We start from the raw sequence: 16,242 nt of genomic DNA, 5'->3' as shown, positions 1-16,242 counted from the left end.
AAAGGAAAGTTCACCCAAAAATGTTTATTCTGTCATCATTTTCTCACTCTCATGTTGTTAGTGAATGGTGCCCCAGATCTGTTTGGTTATTAAAGGGAAAGTTCACCCAAAAATTTTTAATTCTGTCGTCATTTTTTCACTCTCATGTTGTTACAAACCTAAATACATTTTTTTCTGGAAGAAATTTTGAGGAATGTTTGTAACCAAACCGATGAGCATCATAGGAGATAGAAAGAATACTATAGAAGTAAATGGGGCGCCTGAAAGGTTTGGTTACAACAGAGAAATGTATACACTACAAAAAATTATTTTCAAGAAAAAAAATTATTATAGTATTTTCAGTAAAAATATCTAAAAATTCTTGATGAACAAAACGACCCAAGAAAATAAGTCTAGTTTTTAGACCAAAAATATCAAATTTATGTGATTTTGTGCATAAAACAAGCAAAAACTGTTTTTAATTTTTCTTGAATTTAGTGTTTAAGAATTATGTTCAAGATTTTTTTGCTTACCTCATTGGCAGATTTTTTGGCTTGTTTTATGCACAAAATCACTTACATTTTATATTTTTGGTCTAAAAACTAGACTTATTTTCTTGGGTTGTTTTGCTCATCAAGAAAAAGCATCTTAATTTAATAGGGATGTAACGGTATTATATATTTCGTGGTATTGCAGTAGAAAATTTTCCCGGTACCACCGTGGTCACATGATCGGTAAAACGTTAGGTCTTCCGGGCAACACGTGTAGTGTTTTTCCGGCCAAGTGGAGCGAGTGGAGGGACGCGGGAACTACAATTCCCATAATCCCATGCGTGCTACTCTGACGCCTCTCTACAAGTGAAAAGAAACACGAATTTTAAATCTGATGTGTCGAAAAAGTTCGCGTTCGCTGTGAAAAGAAACGAGAAAGGACAAAATGTGATGGACATTCAAAAAACGAGTGAGTAAATCCGTGAATGAGCAGTGTGTGTATGCCGTTTCTCAATTAGGAGGTTGCAGTCTCCTTCGGTCGCATATGCAGGATGCATCCGTCATTAAACTGAAACTTAAATTTTTTGACCGTTTTAATGTTTCAATAATTACCGTACCGTGGGCATCATACCGAAATACTACCATACCGTGAATTTTTGATACCGTTACATCCCTATAATTTAAGAATTTTTCAATATTTTTACTGAAAACAAGACTTGGTTATATTATACTATATTATATTATATTATATTATATTATATTATATTATATTATATTATATTATATTATATATTATATTATATTATATTATATTATATTATATTATATTATATTATATTATATTATATTATATTATATTATATTATATTATATTATATTATATTATATTATATTATATTATATTATATTATATTTGGCAGTTTTGCAACAACGGACCGAATAGCTTTTCTTACGTCTCTCTCCGCTACCATTACTGAACTACAACTCAAACTGACGCACAACCTCAACGTCATCGTTCTTAGCCACACCCCTCTGTTCGCTGATTGGACCTGCAGATTTTTGCAGGAGAAAACGAAACTCTACACAGCAGTCCCAGACGTAGTAGCGAAATGAAAATTAAGCGGAAGCACGTAGGAGGGCGGAGCCAGGCTAGCAGTTTACTGTCAAAGAATGCATTGTTCCGCCCAAGGTGTCTTTGTATCTACTCTCCATTTTGCTTTAGGAGGCAAGGTGTATTCTGGTACCCTTCAGAAAAAAATGTCAAAAAATTGTCACTAAGTACCCTTTAAATGGTCCTAATAGGTACCTTTGGGGTAGATATGTGTATACATTTGGTACAAATATGTACATCTGAAGTATATAAGAAAGGACACTGCAATAGGGACCAGTTTTGACCATTTTTTTTCTGGCAGTGTATGTTCTGTTGTGAAGTAAGCTTTAAAAACTACGTGTGAGATGAGTTACCTGACTATTTGTATCTTGGAGTGAATGCATGGAAAAAAGGGTGGTCTAGCTTTGACCTCTTCTGCCAAACTCCTTAAAAGCAAATTTATAACATCACCGAAACGGTTTAAGCCAACCTAGATCTGTACTCGAAGAGCATGACGGCCAAGAATTGAGCTTAGAGACAAAGATTATATAATAGTTCTGTTCCAAAAAATAGCTGACTTACTAGACAAATATCCTTATAAGTGACTGTCTGGACTACTCAGCATAGACAGCGACCCCACCTGATACACAAACAGCAGTAAACTTGCAAAACACAGTAAATTCTAGAACAGCCTTTGTGTCCATCTGTGATGGTTTATAATGCTGTCTAGATAGGGAGCTAACTTGTACAAAGCTTTATAGTACAAAAAGTATGTCACTTATGGTACATTCAAACGGTGCGAATGCGTTAACGCGTGACGGAAGGTTGTCTGAAGCGTGGCCAACAGCCAATCACGGTGGACACAACACATGCTCCGGTCTTCCATAAATGTAATTGGCTGGCTCTTACTAAGTTATTTGCATAAGGCGATCTGATTGGCTGACGCACGCGTTGCCGCTTGAAAATTTGAGAAATGTTCAACTTCTGCCGCGAGCAACAGCACTGACGCGGCACTGACGGATCCACAATTCAGTTCGGCAACGCATGACGTCACCCATTAAAAGTGAATGGGAAGCGTCAACACTTACACCCAGTGTGAATGTACCATTACTGTATGTAAAGGGTAAGATTCATTTTTGCCGCTACCTGTAGATGTGGCAGGGAGCCCATGAATTGAGCATTTTTGTCACTGTATTAAAAAAACAATAGAAAGATAATAAACAAGTTACAAATATACTATGCATGACAAAAACAAACTCAGTTTAGCAGAAACAGAATCTTAAAAGATCAAGCCGTCACCGAGATGTTAAAGAAATGTTTCCATGGTCCACACAGGAATCAGATGAAATAAGCATCATCTTCATGAAGCCGGGTTATTGATGTTGGGGGTACGGGTTAGGACGAGTGCAGTGGTTCAGAATCAACAAGCTAAACGTCTCTGGTATTCACGTCTGTGGCAGACCACTAAAACATTTTTTTCTCTTTCGTTTGGAAACACAAACAATGAAGCCTTAAACCCTAAATGTTTTTACCAGCTCTGCTACCAGCTACGCCAAGCATGGGGGTGTTTTCCTGCCGGCATATTCAACACAAAATGTCCTTGCAGAAAGGCTACTGTTGAACATCTCATAAAGTTCGACTAAATGGACCAAATGTGACCAGCTGATCTGAACAATGCTGTGGGCATCGTAATGTAAAAAAAAGCTTATTCTGCCTCTTCTGATTTGGCACAATCTTAAAGGGTACCCTGACTATGAAAACTTGCAAGCTTTAATACTTTATATTTGCTTATATGCTACTAAAATACATTTATAGAAACAACAAATATTTTCATCCCTTAAAAAAACATGTAATACTCTTTTTAACCTATAGAGGCCACTATTATGCATTCTGGGTTGATGACGTAAAAATGGCTGTCACAAAATATTACTACAGTTTACTATAGTAAACACTATGGCATCTACTATTGTTTTTCATGTAAAAATGTATGCATTTTTTTAAATACGCCACACTTTCGCGGCATAAATTGCAGATTTCCGTGCGCAAAATATGCGGGGCTTGCATGATTTCATAATCCCCACATTTTCGCAAAAATCACAAATATCTTAGCAGAAAGTTGAAAAATGTTGCATTAACCTCACACAATCGCGGTCATGCCCCCTGTTGCCATGGGAACGTTATGAAGATACGTGATTATGTGACGTGAACATAAAAAAGCAAGTTCCCGCAGTTTTTGCAAGTTCACGAAATTTTTGCAAGTTCCTGCAACTTCATCGCATAAAATTGCATAAATATCCTGCGTATTCCATCGAATTAAAAAAAAAAAAAAAAAACGTGCCGCAAGATAAAGGATTTTTGCCCGCAACAATCACAAAAAAACTATGCGTTTTTCTGGAAGGACTGTTTTGCTCATCTATAATTTGTGTTTTTTATATCGTTCATCATTTATGTTACTCTTTGGTATGAAACCCTGCTGTACAGTACACCTTTGACTCTTTCACGCCATTGATGAGTTAACTTGTCAATTAAGAGAAAATGCTTTCCTGCCAATGACAAGTTTTTCCGACAATCCATATTTCCGCTATTATCCACCAGGTGGTGCTCTTACCCAACTTATAAAACACGGACGCAACCCTTTGGTTCAAACAGTAAGAACTCCATGTATGTTTTGATAAGTGCTCTGAATCTGATCTCTATCAAAAGTCCTTCACAAAAATGCAATTATTTCAGCTTTTTGCTTAAAATGTTGTATTTTTGTAGAAACCTACCCATATTTTAGAGGTGATAAAAAGAGAGCTAACAAAGGTAGGATAAAACGTTTTTTTTTTTTGTTGTTGTTGTTTGAAAGCAGAGGGTGTGTTCTTTTATTTTTATATATTGTATGTTTATATATTTAAAGAAGAACATTTTCTGGAAGGGCATTAAACTTTTGTGAAAATCATTAAAAATGCTGGCGCTGGCCACTTTTTAAAATAAAACACTGGCGAGGAAAGAGTTAATTGAACGGGTTTCGGTTGCAACCTTTTGGCATCATGTATTGTGATCTAAACAAAATGGCGGCCTCCAAGTGAAAAGATTATTAAAATTATTACATTTGTACTGTTTTCATTTATATAGCCAATCCTAGTGTTAATCTAATCATAAACCATATACAGTACATGTGTTTATAGGTACCAACTATAAACATAGCAAAAACTGTTGGAAATGAAGCATCACATTAAAATCCCTTAAAGTATTGAAAATCTGTATTTGTATTGCTATGCACTGATATCATGTGCATGTCTCTGGAGTGGCTGGTCAAAGTTAATGCGATTTGCTTCATATGGTTTAGTTTCCCTGTACGCCTTCACTGCAACAGAATATCTGGCAACTGCTTCTGAAAACAAGAGGACTTATTTCCCTTGGTTTTTCAGCATTCTGGCTCAAAGGGCAGACTAAATTCATGCAAACTCCTCTGTTTGGTGCGCTGGGTAGATGTATCACTTTGGTGCAACCTCCGATACCTGTTTTTTCTGGCAAGGATTGAGTGGATGTGCGCAATGGCCCCCATCCCAGTTTCCACTCTAATCCTAACCTTCCATACACAAGAGCACTCGGTACACACATGCAGCTCAGTCCTGATCTAAGGGATCGAGCTTCTTAGACTTTTTATGCATGCATGCAGACATAGATGCGAATGATCCAGCTGAACACACTATTTCTGTGGCGCAACAAACCTCAATACTCAGAGGGGCGATTGGGTTACCTTCACATGTCTGTGCCGTTAAACTTAATGCATTATTCTTAAGGTTGCAAGCTATAAATGTGTCAACTTTCACTACTTGTTTGGCAGTTTGGGCTTTGACCTGGACTGGAAACGGGCAGTAGATGAGTTTACACTAATGTCCACTACAGTGCCCTCTAGAGGAAATGTTGATAATGCAACGTGTACTTGCATTGCGTTATGTGAACCGACACAATGCAATATTTTATCGAACATTTATAGTTAATAAAGCATTCTCATAGTGTCAAACAGTAAAACAGTCTTCAACATTTGTTGATTCACAATTTAAAGATGACATAGAATGATTGAACGGAGTATTTATCCTTGTTCTGTGATGTGACATGTAGACAAAAAAATTTGTTTGGGTCTGTAATGCCTTAGAAGCTTCCTAAAAACCTCTCTCAGATAGCTCTATTAGGGTGGGGGATTTTAAACAAGTGGTTTTGCACCTATTTGGCTCCCCCTACTGGCTTAACTTGCAATCTCATTACTAATTGGCTGACTTTGCTGCCACTCAAAAAATTTATCCAATTATTTTAAAGTGGAGGGGTAGTTAGATGCCTGTGATGTCATAAGCATCAGTTTTTCAGATTGGGCTGTTTTCTGGCTGACATTTCTAAAAGAGGAATTTCTATGAGACTGAGATGTTTAGCATGTCTAGTACTTTTTGTATGTTTGTGAATGTGGGTAGACTACCATTATTCAACAAAGACTAGGTAAAAATGTTTTTTCATTCTCTGTCCCCTTTAAGATTTAAGAAAGTAAGTATGGATTTAGTAAAATAAAAATGTATAAAGTATATACAGTTACTGCATTTAATTAATTCATGCTGCCTTAAATAAAAATAAATACACTTGTGACCCTGGACCACAAAACCAGTCATAAGTTGCATTTGTAGCAATAGCCAACAATACATTGTATGGGTCAAAATTATCAACAATACATTGTATGTGCCAAAAGTCATGAGGATATTATGTAAAGTTCATGTTTTATGAAGATATTTAGTAAATTTCCTACTGTAAATATATAAAAAATTTATTTATCTTTAGTAATATGTGTTGCTAACGACTTCATTTGGACAACTTTTAAGGCAATTTTCAATATTTGGGTGATTCTCACGAAAACTTGGTTTTAAAAATGTCAAGCATGAAAATGTAAAAATTGCTTAAATTTACTTTTTTTCCCACCAGACATTGAAAAACAAAGTCTGGAGTAAATGGGAACATTAATTTAAAAACTTTTACTTATCATTTAACACTTTTTGTAACATAATTTAAAAAATTAGTCCTAAAAAATCTCATTACCGCAACAGTCAGAAAACATCAACACTGACATATTTTCAAAATGACATGACAAACCTGAAAGAACATAATTTGGAGATTCTGCACATGCATTTAAAATCAAAGTATTATGCTTCTATTAATTAAATTAACATTTAATAAACAACTGTTGCGGTAATGATAATCAAAATGTCGTGTAAGCATTCTGACAAGACAATATTTCAAATTAACTGTAAAAAAATGATCTTACCTGGTAGCCATCTTGAAGTAACTGGTCCATGTGCTTGGTCACTCAAAATCAAACTTTATTAAAATTCTGTATGTGTGCTTAAACTGTTCTCAAAAAGTGTTGCGGAGGATGAGAACATCAGGCATGGACACATCATTTTCCTAATTTTTCAAATACATGAATATTCAGTAAATATTTTTTCTGTCATCTAAAGTAGTCTAGCAAAACATCCATTTATTTTTTTTTTTAATATTTTTGTGTTAATTTGATTAAATTACAACATAACGCATGTTCAAACACAGCCGGACACATTGCGGTAATGAGAATTTCAGCAGAAAATGAGATAAAATTTACAATTATAAATTCTTATGTTGAAATCACACATTGTGCAAGGTAGAACACAGTATTGTGTTAATTCTGATGCTTTTTAATGTTACTATATTAAGCTAAAATCATTAGTGCCGTGGTGTTTCAATGGTTTCGTGAGAATCACCCATTTGGATTTTTTGCACCCCCAGATTCCAGATTTTCAAATACTTGTATCTCATTTGTATCCTAACAAACCATATCAATGGAAAGCTTATTTATTCAGCTTACACATGATGGATAAATCTCAATTTCAAAAACCCTTATTGACCCTACAGGTATATGTTTTTGTGGTCACATTTTAAAATACATAAATAATTATAGGATGCTGTTTATTTTAGCATCCATTCACCAATTCTTACAGTAATGAGGATGAAATTTCTTACATATTTTGGACATATCAGTTGCTGTACAAATATCACAATGCAAGACAATGATATGCACTTAAATTCTTTCATGCCAAATACTTATTTTTTATTTTGAAGTGAAATGTGACCCGGGCATCTCTTTGAGAGATTCACCTCCTATTACCCTTGAGCAGTGCGCTTAACCCTAACTTACCCCAGAAAGCTTTTTTTTAGGTAAAAACATGCACTGAAAGATGGAGAAGTCTATCTAATCCCTTCGCTTTTTTGATCTTCCAGTGTTGAAATGTTAAATCATTCAGGTGAGTGCAAACATTGATGTTCTGACACGCTTACACTGTTAGAGCATTCTAACTATTGTCTATTTGTCTTACCATTGTCAATTTGTGGAAAGATGGATGTTTCATTTTTCGCTGCTGCTGGGAAGTTATGTTTTCTGACTCATCGGTTATCTTTTTGTTTACTTTGTCTTAATTCACTCTCTCCTCTTTTATTTCTCTGTTTTATTTTCTAGTCTATACATCTCTACCAACAGTAAGGGGGTATTCACACTGGACAGGCTGCTGCATTCATAATAGCTAAAAAGATCATTACAGAATTGCCCAAAACAGAGTTGAGACTAATTTATATATATATATATATATATATATATATATATATATATATATATATATATATATATATATATATATATATATATATATATATATATATATATATATTGAACACCTGTCTATCAGCTAGAATTCTGACCCTCAAAGACCTGTTAGTCTGCCTTTAAAATGTCCACGTCCACTCGATTTATTATCCTAAATTAGATGCACCTGTTTGAGGTTGTGAGCTGCATAAAGACACCTGTCCACCCCATACAAGCAGTAAGAATCCAACTACTAACATGGCCAAGACCAAAGAGCTGTCCAAAGACACTAGAGACAAAATCGTACACCTCCACAAAACTGGAAAGGGCTACGGGGAAATTGCCAAGCAGCTTGGTGAAAAAATGTCCACTGTTGGAGCAATCATTAGAAAATGGAAGAAGCTAAACATGACTGTCAATTTTCCCTTGGACTGGGGCTCCATGCAAGATCTCACCTCGTGGGGTCTCAATGATCCTAAGAAAGGTGAGAAATCAGCCCAGAACTACACAGGAGGAGCTGGTCAATGACCTGAAAAGAGCTGAGACCACCGTTTCCAAGGTTACTGTTGGTAATACACTAAGACATCATGGTTTGAAATCATGCATAGCACGGAAGGTTCCCCTGCTTAAACCAGCACATGTCCAGGCCCGTCTTAATTTTGCCAATGACCATTTGGATGATCCAGAGGAGTCATGGGAGAAAGTCATGTGGTCAGACGAGACCAAAACAGAACTTTTTGGTCATAATTCCACTAAACGTGTTTGGAGGAAGAAGAATGATGAGTACCATCCCAAGAACACCACCCCTACGGGGGTGGTAGCATCATGCTTTGGGGGTGTTTATCTGCACATGGGACAGGGCGACTGCACTGTATTAAGGAGAGGATGACCGGGGCCCTGTATTGCAAGATTTTGGGGAACAACCTCCTTCCCTCAGTTAGAGCATTGAAGATGGGTTGAGGCTGGGTCTTCCAACATCACAAGTAGTGGCTCTGTAAGAAGCAAATCAACGTTCTGGCGTGGCCTAGCCAGTCTCCAAACCTAAACCTAATAGAGAATCTTTGGAGGGAGCTCAAACTCTGTGTTTCTCAGTGACAGGCCAGAAACCTGACAGATCTAGAGAAGGTCTGTGTGGAGGAGTGGGCCAAAATCCCTCCTGCAGTGTGTGCAAACCTGGTGAAAAACTACAGGAAACTTTGACCTCTGTAAATGCAAACAAAGGCTACTGATACAGCTGTATCATACAAATAAATAGTTAAAAAATCATACATAGTGATTTCTGGTTTTTCTTTTTTTTTTAGATTATTTCTCTCACAGTGGACATGCACCGACAATGACAATTTCAGACCCCTCCTTGATTTCTTAGTGGGAGAACTTGCTAATTGAGTATTTTTCTTAAAACTGCAGTGTACCAAAGACAGACTCCATTTTCCATGTCACATGTAGTAACAAATCATGTCAAGATGTTAACCAAGTGAATCAGGTAGTCTGAGCTTGTGCAATTGAGTAGAGGCGGGGACAAATTTGCATATTCATGATTCTACACATAATAATGAACCAAGAGTGTAGAGTTACATTCAAGTAGGGATGCACCAATATGGAAATTTTGGCCGATACCGATAACCGATAACTCTTTAATTTGGGGCCCGATAACCGATATCTATAGGCCGATAAATATTCATATTATTTTCACAATGAAAAACTCGCAGACCGCGGACATCTTGTCTTTGCGCTAGACTAGCATACTCTTCTTAAGCCCACAACACGTGTCATCTTCGTGCTATGTCACAGAAAGCACCAATCAAAACTCCACATGGCCAGCAATGAGCAAGTGAAGTGGTTCAAAAAACCAAAATAATCCATAATTTATCGGCTTTCATTTATCGGCCTAATTTTGCTATCAGACCGATAACCGATAATATTGAAAATAAGCAGTTATCGGCCGATAACGATATGTCGGCCGATATATCGTGCATCCCTACATTCAAGGTATTTTAAAACCTTTAAAAATTTAATTTAGATACGTTTTCACCCTTATAAAATGATTGACTACAGGGGAATATTTATATGATATATGTTTTGGCCTTTTGAGTCCATTAGTGTTGAAACTGTCTAAGTACTTGCTTAAACTAAAATATTTATTAGATATTAGAATAATATTAGAATAAACAAGCTTTCCATTGATGTATGGTTTGTAAGGACAGGACAATATTTGGCCGAGATACTATTTAAAAATCTGGAATCTGAGGGTGCAAATAAAATCTAAATATTGAGAAAATCGCTTTTAAAGTTGTCCAAATAAAGTCCTTAGCAACACATATTGTTAATGATGAATACATGTTTACAGTATATATTTACAATAGGAAATTTACTAAATATCTTCATTGAAGATAATCTTTACTTAATATCCTATTTTTTGCATTAAAAAATCAATAATTTTGACCCATACAGTGTATTGTTGGAAATTGCTACAAATATACACATTCTACTTACTGGTTTTGTGGTCCAGGGTCATATTTAAAAATTGCAATCTTGCGAAACACCAAAACTTACAATGAATCATCTTGGTGTACACAATTTTTACAGATGAGCTACATACATTGCATTTCTTGGCCACTCTTGGGACAAAAACTCACCGGGACAAAAGCATTCGCCTTGTGCATGTGCACAATACAAATAAAAACAATAAAAACATAGTCCAAATCACATCATTCGCTCCAGTTTCTGTTATCAGTCTAACTATTATGTCTTTAAACTAGACATGTCCCATTAACTTAAATGAGGTAATGCCTTCTAAAAATACGAGCTCTCGCTGACCCCAACATCGAATGTCCGCCAATACAAACCGCTATGCTTCTTGCATGAAGTAAAAGTGTCCAAAACAAGAAGTCGTTCTCCTTATGTGACCCAGACCACAATTACCGGCATTTCAACACAGTGTCTTCCATGCATCAAGGTTTAACTGGATTAAGAGAAGCATGCATTGATTGGCCTTGTAAGTGTATGGCAAACTACAGCCAAGTCTTTACTTCATCAGCAGTGACTTTACCGAAGGTGACGCCAACCACTCTGGAACACATTTCCCAATTACGATTATGATCAACTGGGGAATTGAAGAAATTTGCTCAACATTATACAAGCAGAGTAAAAAACATGCAAGAGATTGTGAGTCTGTGGTCTTATGTGATGCAATAGTTATGAATTGTTCGTTCGTCCAAAATTTGCGTGACATTCATTGGTATACTCAAAATGTGACCTCTTCATTTAACCTATCCTAGTGAGTCATGAACACACACACACACACACACACACACACACACACACACAAAACAGTGGACAGCTATCATCGCAGCACCCAGGAGTAAATGGGCAAAATATGCCTTGCTCAAGGGCACCTCGGTCGCAACCTGCCATCTGCGAGACTCAAACCGGCAACCTACAAGTCCGACTTTTTAACCATTAGGCCTTTGTGAGGATTAAAAACTTGGTTCTCACAAGTACAGCCAAACCTATACTCACATACACGCACTATTATCCTATTCAGCAGCAGGGCTAAAACCGCAGCAGGGGAAAATACACAGATGAACAGAACAGTCAAATATACAAATGACGTATAATTGCTGAAAGTTTTCAAACTGAACGTCCAATGCCAGACTTGCATGCATGCAATCTGTGAGCCTTGGATGGCACACCGGTTTGTTGGTTCGTTATTTGTTTGTGTCAATGCAAATTCAACCAGAAAACCCACAAAATTAGATTCACTACAATGACTTGCAGATGTTAAGTAGGAATACGATTTGAACATTATGCTGTATATGAAACCAATAGAATTTGCCTAATACGTAAGTGCACATAAGGTAAATGGGACAGCCTACCTGTAGATGTATGTTGTCTTTGGGGATCCTGTGCCAAGGAACTAGAAGGAGAAAAGAAAGGTCAGTGATGTAGCAAACAAGTAATGAGCTTTCAGAAAAGTTAAATTATTTTAGCATACATTTCTATTCTCAATAGCAGCTATATGGCTGACCATAACCTAACATGCAAGGGTTTATCTCAGCCAATCATCTGAGCCGTAAATGTCATGTGACTAATCGGTCTGGAGTCACTGGTGCATCCAAATTTAGGGACTACAGCCTTCCAAGGCCGTATTTTAAGGAAAATTACATCCCTGGGCCGCGACGAAGGCTGTCCAATTTGAAGGTTCCTTCACATACAAGCCTCCAAATGGCCTTTTTTCCCCTAAAACCAAGGATCCATATATGTATCCCTCACAGCGGGTGCATCCCAATTCAGGGTCTGGATCCTTTTCAGGCCGCGGACTTTCAAGGCAACGAAGCGAACTGAAATGAGACGGTCTAGCCTTTGGGGAAGTTGCGTCACTTGCTGTTCCCTCCCACTACGCTTGTCAGCGGGACACAACAGCTGAGACCTATTAGGCCTTTAAAAATACATATGGAGGCAAATTTTGGGTTTTATTTTAGAAAATATTACACATTGATGCAGATTAAACTATCCAACAGTATGTATAATTCACCAGCCTTAAAAATATACAAAAGCAAAACGCAAAATATTGCAGCAATAATATTTATTCACTTTAAGTCAAACTTAAGACATTCTTCTTTAACAAAGCATTCACATAACATGTCAAGTAAATGTACTTATCCTGCAATAGTTAGTTTATCCAGAACAAAGCATTTACATAACTCATCTGGGTAATATACTTATGCTGCAATAGTTAGCCTGTTTGGAACCAAGCCGATTTTTAAACCACAATACTGTATGACACTTGCATTAAATGCGAACGGACCCTACGCTAATAGGATTCTGTTTCTCTCCCTGTCTTGTCCTCGACCCCGACGACAATGAGACAAACAGACCCAGTTCCTGCTGCTGTAAAGGTCATCACACCACTGATCTACTGGCTGTCCTTTAACGTAATGCCCAGCCGATGCCTGACCAATGACCACCGGCTAAACCAGTTTAATCCGCTTACCCGTTTCATATCCCTATCGCGTTTATATATATATATATATATATATATATATATATATATATATATATATATATATATATATATATATATATATATATATATATATATATATATATATATATATATATATATATATATGTATCTCTCTTAAGGGTTTTTCTCCTTCTAGGAGTTTTCCCACTGGGTTTTTCTCCTAGGGTTTTTTTCATCCCCTGGAGAGTCAGCCAACGTTGGCTTAACTTAGCACTTTCCTGTATAAGTTACATTATTACTACGCTCACTTGTACGGTTTATTCTTAGCCGCTGTATTCTGCTTCTTATATTATCCATCGATTTTTCTGTGTTTTCCCCTACATCTATTCATGTAAAGCTGCTTTGAAACAATTAACAATTGTGAAAAGCGCTATATAAATAAAACTGAATTGAATTGAATCACTAAAACATCATTTGTAATAATAAAACAGTGACAAGGACCATTAATTTGCAAAATATACACTTTTATTTAACTTCGGTTTTGAATGTTTATTTCAAAATACCCAAGAGTCAGATGTCACGGACACGCATTGAATCTTGGGAAAGCCAAGTTTGTGAAGGATACATCTATGGATCCTTGGTTTCAGGGGGAAAAAGAGCCACATTTGGAGGATTGCATGTGAAGGATGCAATCTTCGTCAGCCTTCGTCGCGGCCGGGTGACGTCATTTGCTTTAAGCCCCTGAAATGGGATGCACTAAGCCTTGGCTATCCCAAGATGCAATGCGTGCCCGTGACGTCTGGGCATTTTGAAATAAACATTCAAAACTGGAGTTGATAAAAGTGTATTTTTTGCAAATTAAAGGTCCTTGTGACTGTTTTACTATTAGAAATGATGTTTTTAATGATGTGAATTAATATCCTTAAAGGTGCAGTGTGTAATTTCTAGAAGGATCTCTTGACATAAATGCAAAATATTATACAAAACTATATGATCAGGGGTGTATAAAGACCTTTCATAATGAATCGTTATGTTTTATTACCTTAGAATGAGATGTTTTTTTATCTACATACAGCGATGGTCCCCTTACATGGAAGTCGCCATTTTGTGCCACCATGTTTCTACAGAAGCCCTTAACGGACAATTTTTTTACTAATTTGTCTCCGACGATTACATGTTTGTCCGGTGGCGGCCAACGTAGCTTCTCTATGTGTTTCAAAGGCGATGGGTGAGCAGTGGACTGAGCCGTTGGTTGCAATGCGTAACCTCACCACTAGATGCCGCAAAAATGTACACACTGCACCTTTAAAGTGACGCAACTTCCCCCTTAGGCTAGACCGTCTCATTTTGTTTCATTTCAGCCTTGCCTTCAAAGTCTGCGGCCTTTTCCCTTGAATTGGGATGCACCCAATGATTGGTTAATGGCACCAGAAGACCATGTACAGTCCAACGCACTTAACTAGGAACTATCCTGAGCTACAATGTCCATTTCACGCTTCAAAATATAAAACAAATTCAAAACAAAAATAAAAAATGAACTTTTACACTTTATATGTGATTTATACGATTTGTGATTTATATTGGTTGTCGCTCGCCAAAAACTTTATTCTGTCAGATTACATTGATATTTTGAATGTCCGTCAAACAAAACAGATGCCTTTTGCAACCAGATGTTTTTGTTGTATTGCAGAAGCCATACTAACTAGCCATGCTGCGACCCCTCTGCTTTTAAAAACCACATGTGCTGGATTCATAAATCCACACACCTGCCGTTGTCCGCAGACATCCATCAATGTCTCATTGTTATTACTGATTAACATACGACAATGCCGCTTGACGTTTTTCCATTATGTGTGTACTTGGGTAAAACCGGTCAGTTTGAGCGATGAATCTGACATCTAAAAGAGTTATGGCCCACCGTTACAGATGCATTAGGACACCACAACTGCAATAATTCGTTTTCTATCACAATATTCTGTTGCACACGAACCTAACCTCACTTTCCCAGGCCGGATACACATACGTTATGTTACAGAACATCACCAGTTGGAAGCCGGCGCACCGTGAACCTTGGACAACACACATATGGAAGACGTAATTGAATTCAAACAACAGCTTCTCTTCAACCCCAGACAGTTTTTTGGAAGGAAAACAGATCCCTAAATTGAATGCGGGTTCCACCGTTTCTGCGGCTTTGTTTATTCTGTTTCGCTCTTTCTGGTAAGACCCTCGCTATTTTTTTAGGATTTCCCCAGACCCGGCGGCACGTGTAATGTCATGAACTTTCATTATTCAACAGAAGACGAGAAGGGTTTCATGTATAGTGTAATATAAATGGAAAGAGTTGCTCCTCTAAGCCTCCTCAGCTGGCTTCGGCCAGAGACTTTTCCCACTTTGAGGAATTCTGCCAAGTTTGAGAACCTGTAGAGTCTGTTATCACTCCCCACCTCACATGTCCTGAACATCTCCAAGCCGTGACCCAAAAACAATGTTACATGCGAAAACCAAATGTTACATAAATTGATAATCGTGTATGGCTTGGCGAGCCAAACTAATGCTCGTAAAAAGTAGTCAAACGGATTGCAGATCCCAACTACAGTATGCCGATCAAAAAGTAAGTCATTCAATTCAGCTTATTTAATGTTAATAATATATATTATGCTTAGCCCCGCTTAAAATATATATATAATTTGATAATAGTTTTTAATTACATTAAAGAAACATTCCACTTTTTTGAAAATAGGCTCATTTTTCATCTCCCCTAAAGTTAAACATTTTATTTTGACTGTTTTGGAATCCATTCAGCTGATCTCCGGTCTGGTGGTACCACTTTTAGCATAGTTTAGCATAATCCATTGAATCTGATTAGACCATTAGCATCGCGCTAAAAAGAACCAAAGAGTTTCAATATTTTTCCTATTTAAAACGTGACTCTTCTGTAGTTACATCGTGTACTAAGACCGACAAAAATTTAAAAATTGTGATTTTCTAGGCAGATATGGTTAGGAACTATACTCTCATTCTTGCGTAATAATGAAGGACTTTGCTGCCGTAACATGGCTGCAGGAGGTGCAAT

General features: G+C 36.9%; 1 protein-coding gene across 3 annotated transcripts in view; it reads right to left on the bottom strand.

Moving 5' to 3' along the window:
• znf469 (zinc finger protein 469) overlaps positions 1-16,242 on the bottom strand; it is a 345,099-nt gene that overhangs the window by 251,031 nt on the left and 77,826 nt on the right. For all 3 annotated transcript variants that reach the window (XM_055193247.2, XM_055193246.2, XM_055193249.2), the window contains exon 2: positions 12,076-12,116. The gene's annotated coding sequence lies outside the window, so the exon portion shown is untranslated. The remainder of the gene's footprint in view (positions 1-12,075; positions 12,117-16,242) is intronic.

The sequence above is a fragment of the Misgurnus anguillicaudatus genome, chromosome 6, assembly GCF_027580225.2.
Source record: "Misgurnus anguillicaudatus chromosome 6, ASM2758022v2, whole genome shotgun sequence".
Lineage (NCBI taxonomy): Eukaryota > Metazoa > Chordata > Actinopteri > Cypriniformes > Cobitidae > Misgurnus > Misgurnus anguillicaudatus.
The sequence above is the reverse complement of the archived record's forward strand: the minus strand, read 5'-3'. Positions and strand labels throughout refer to the sequence as shown.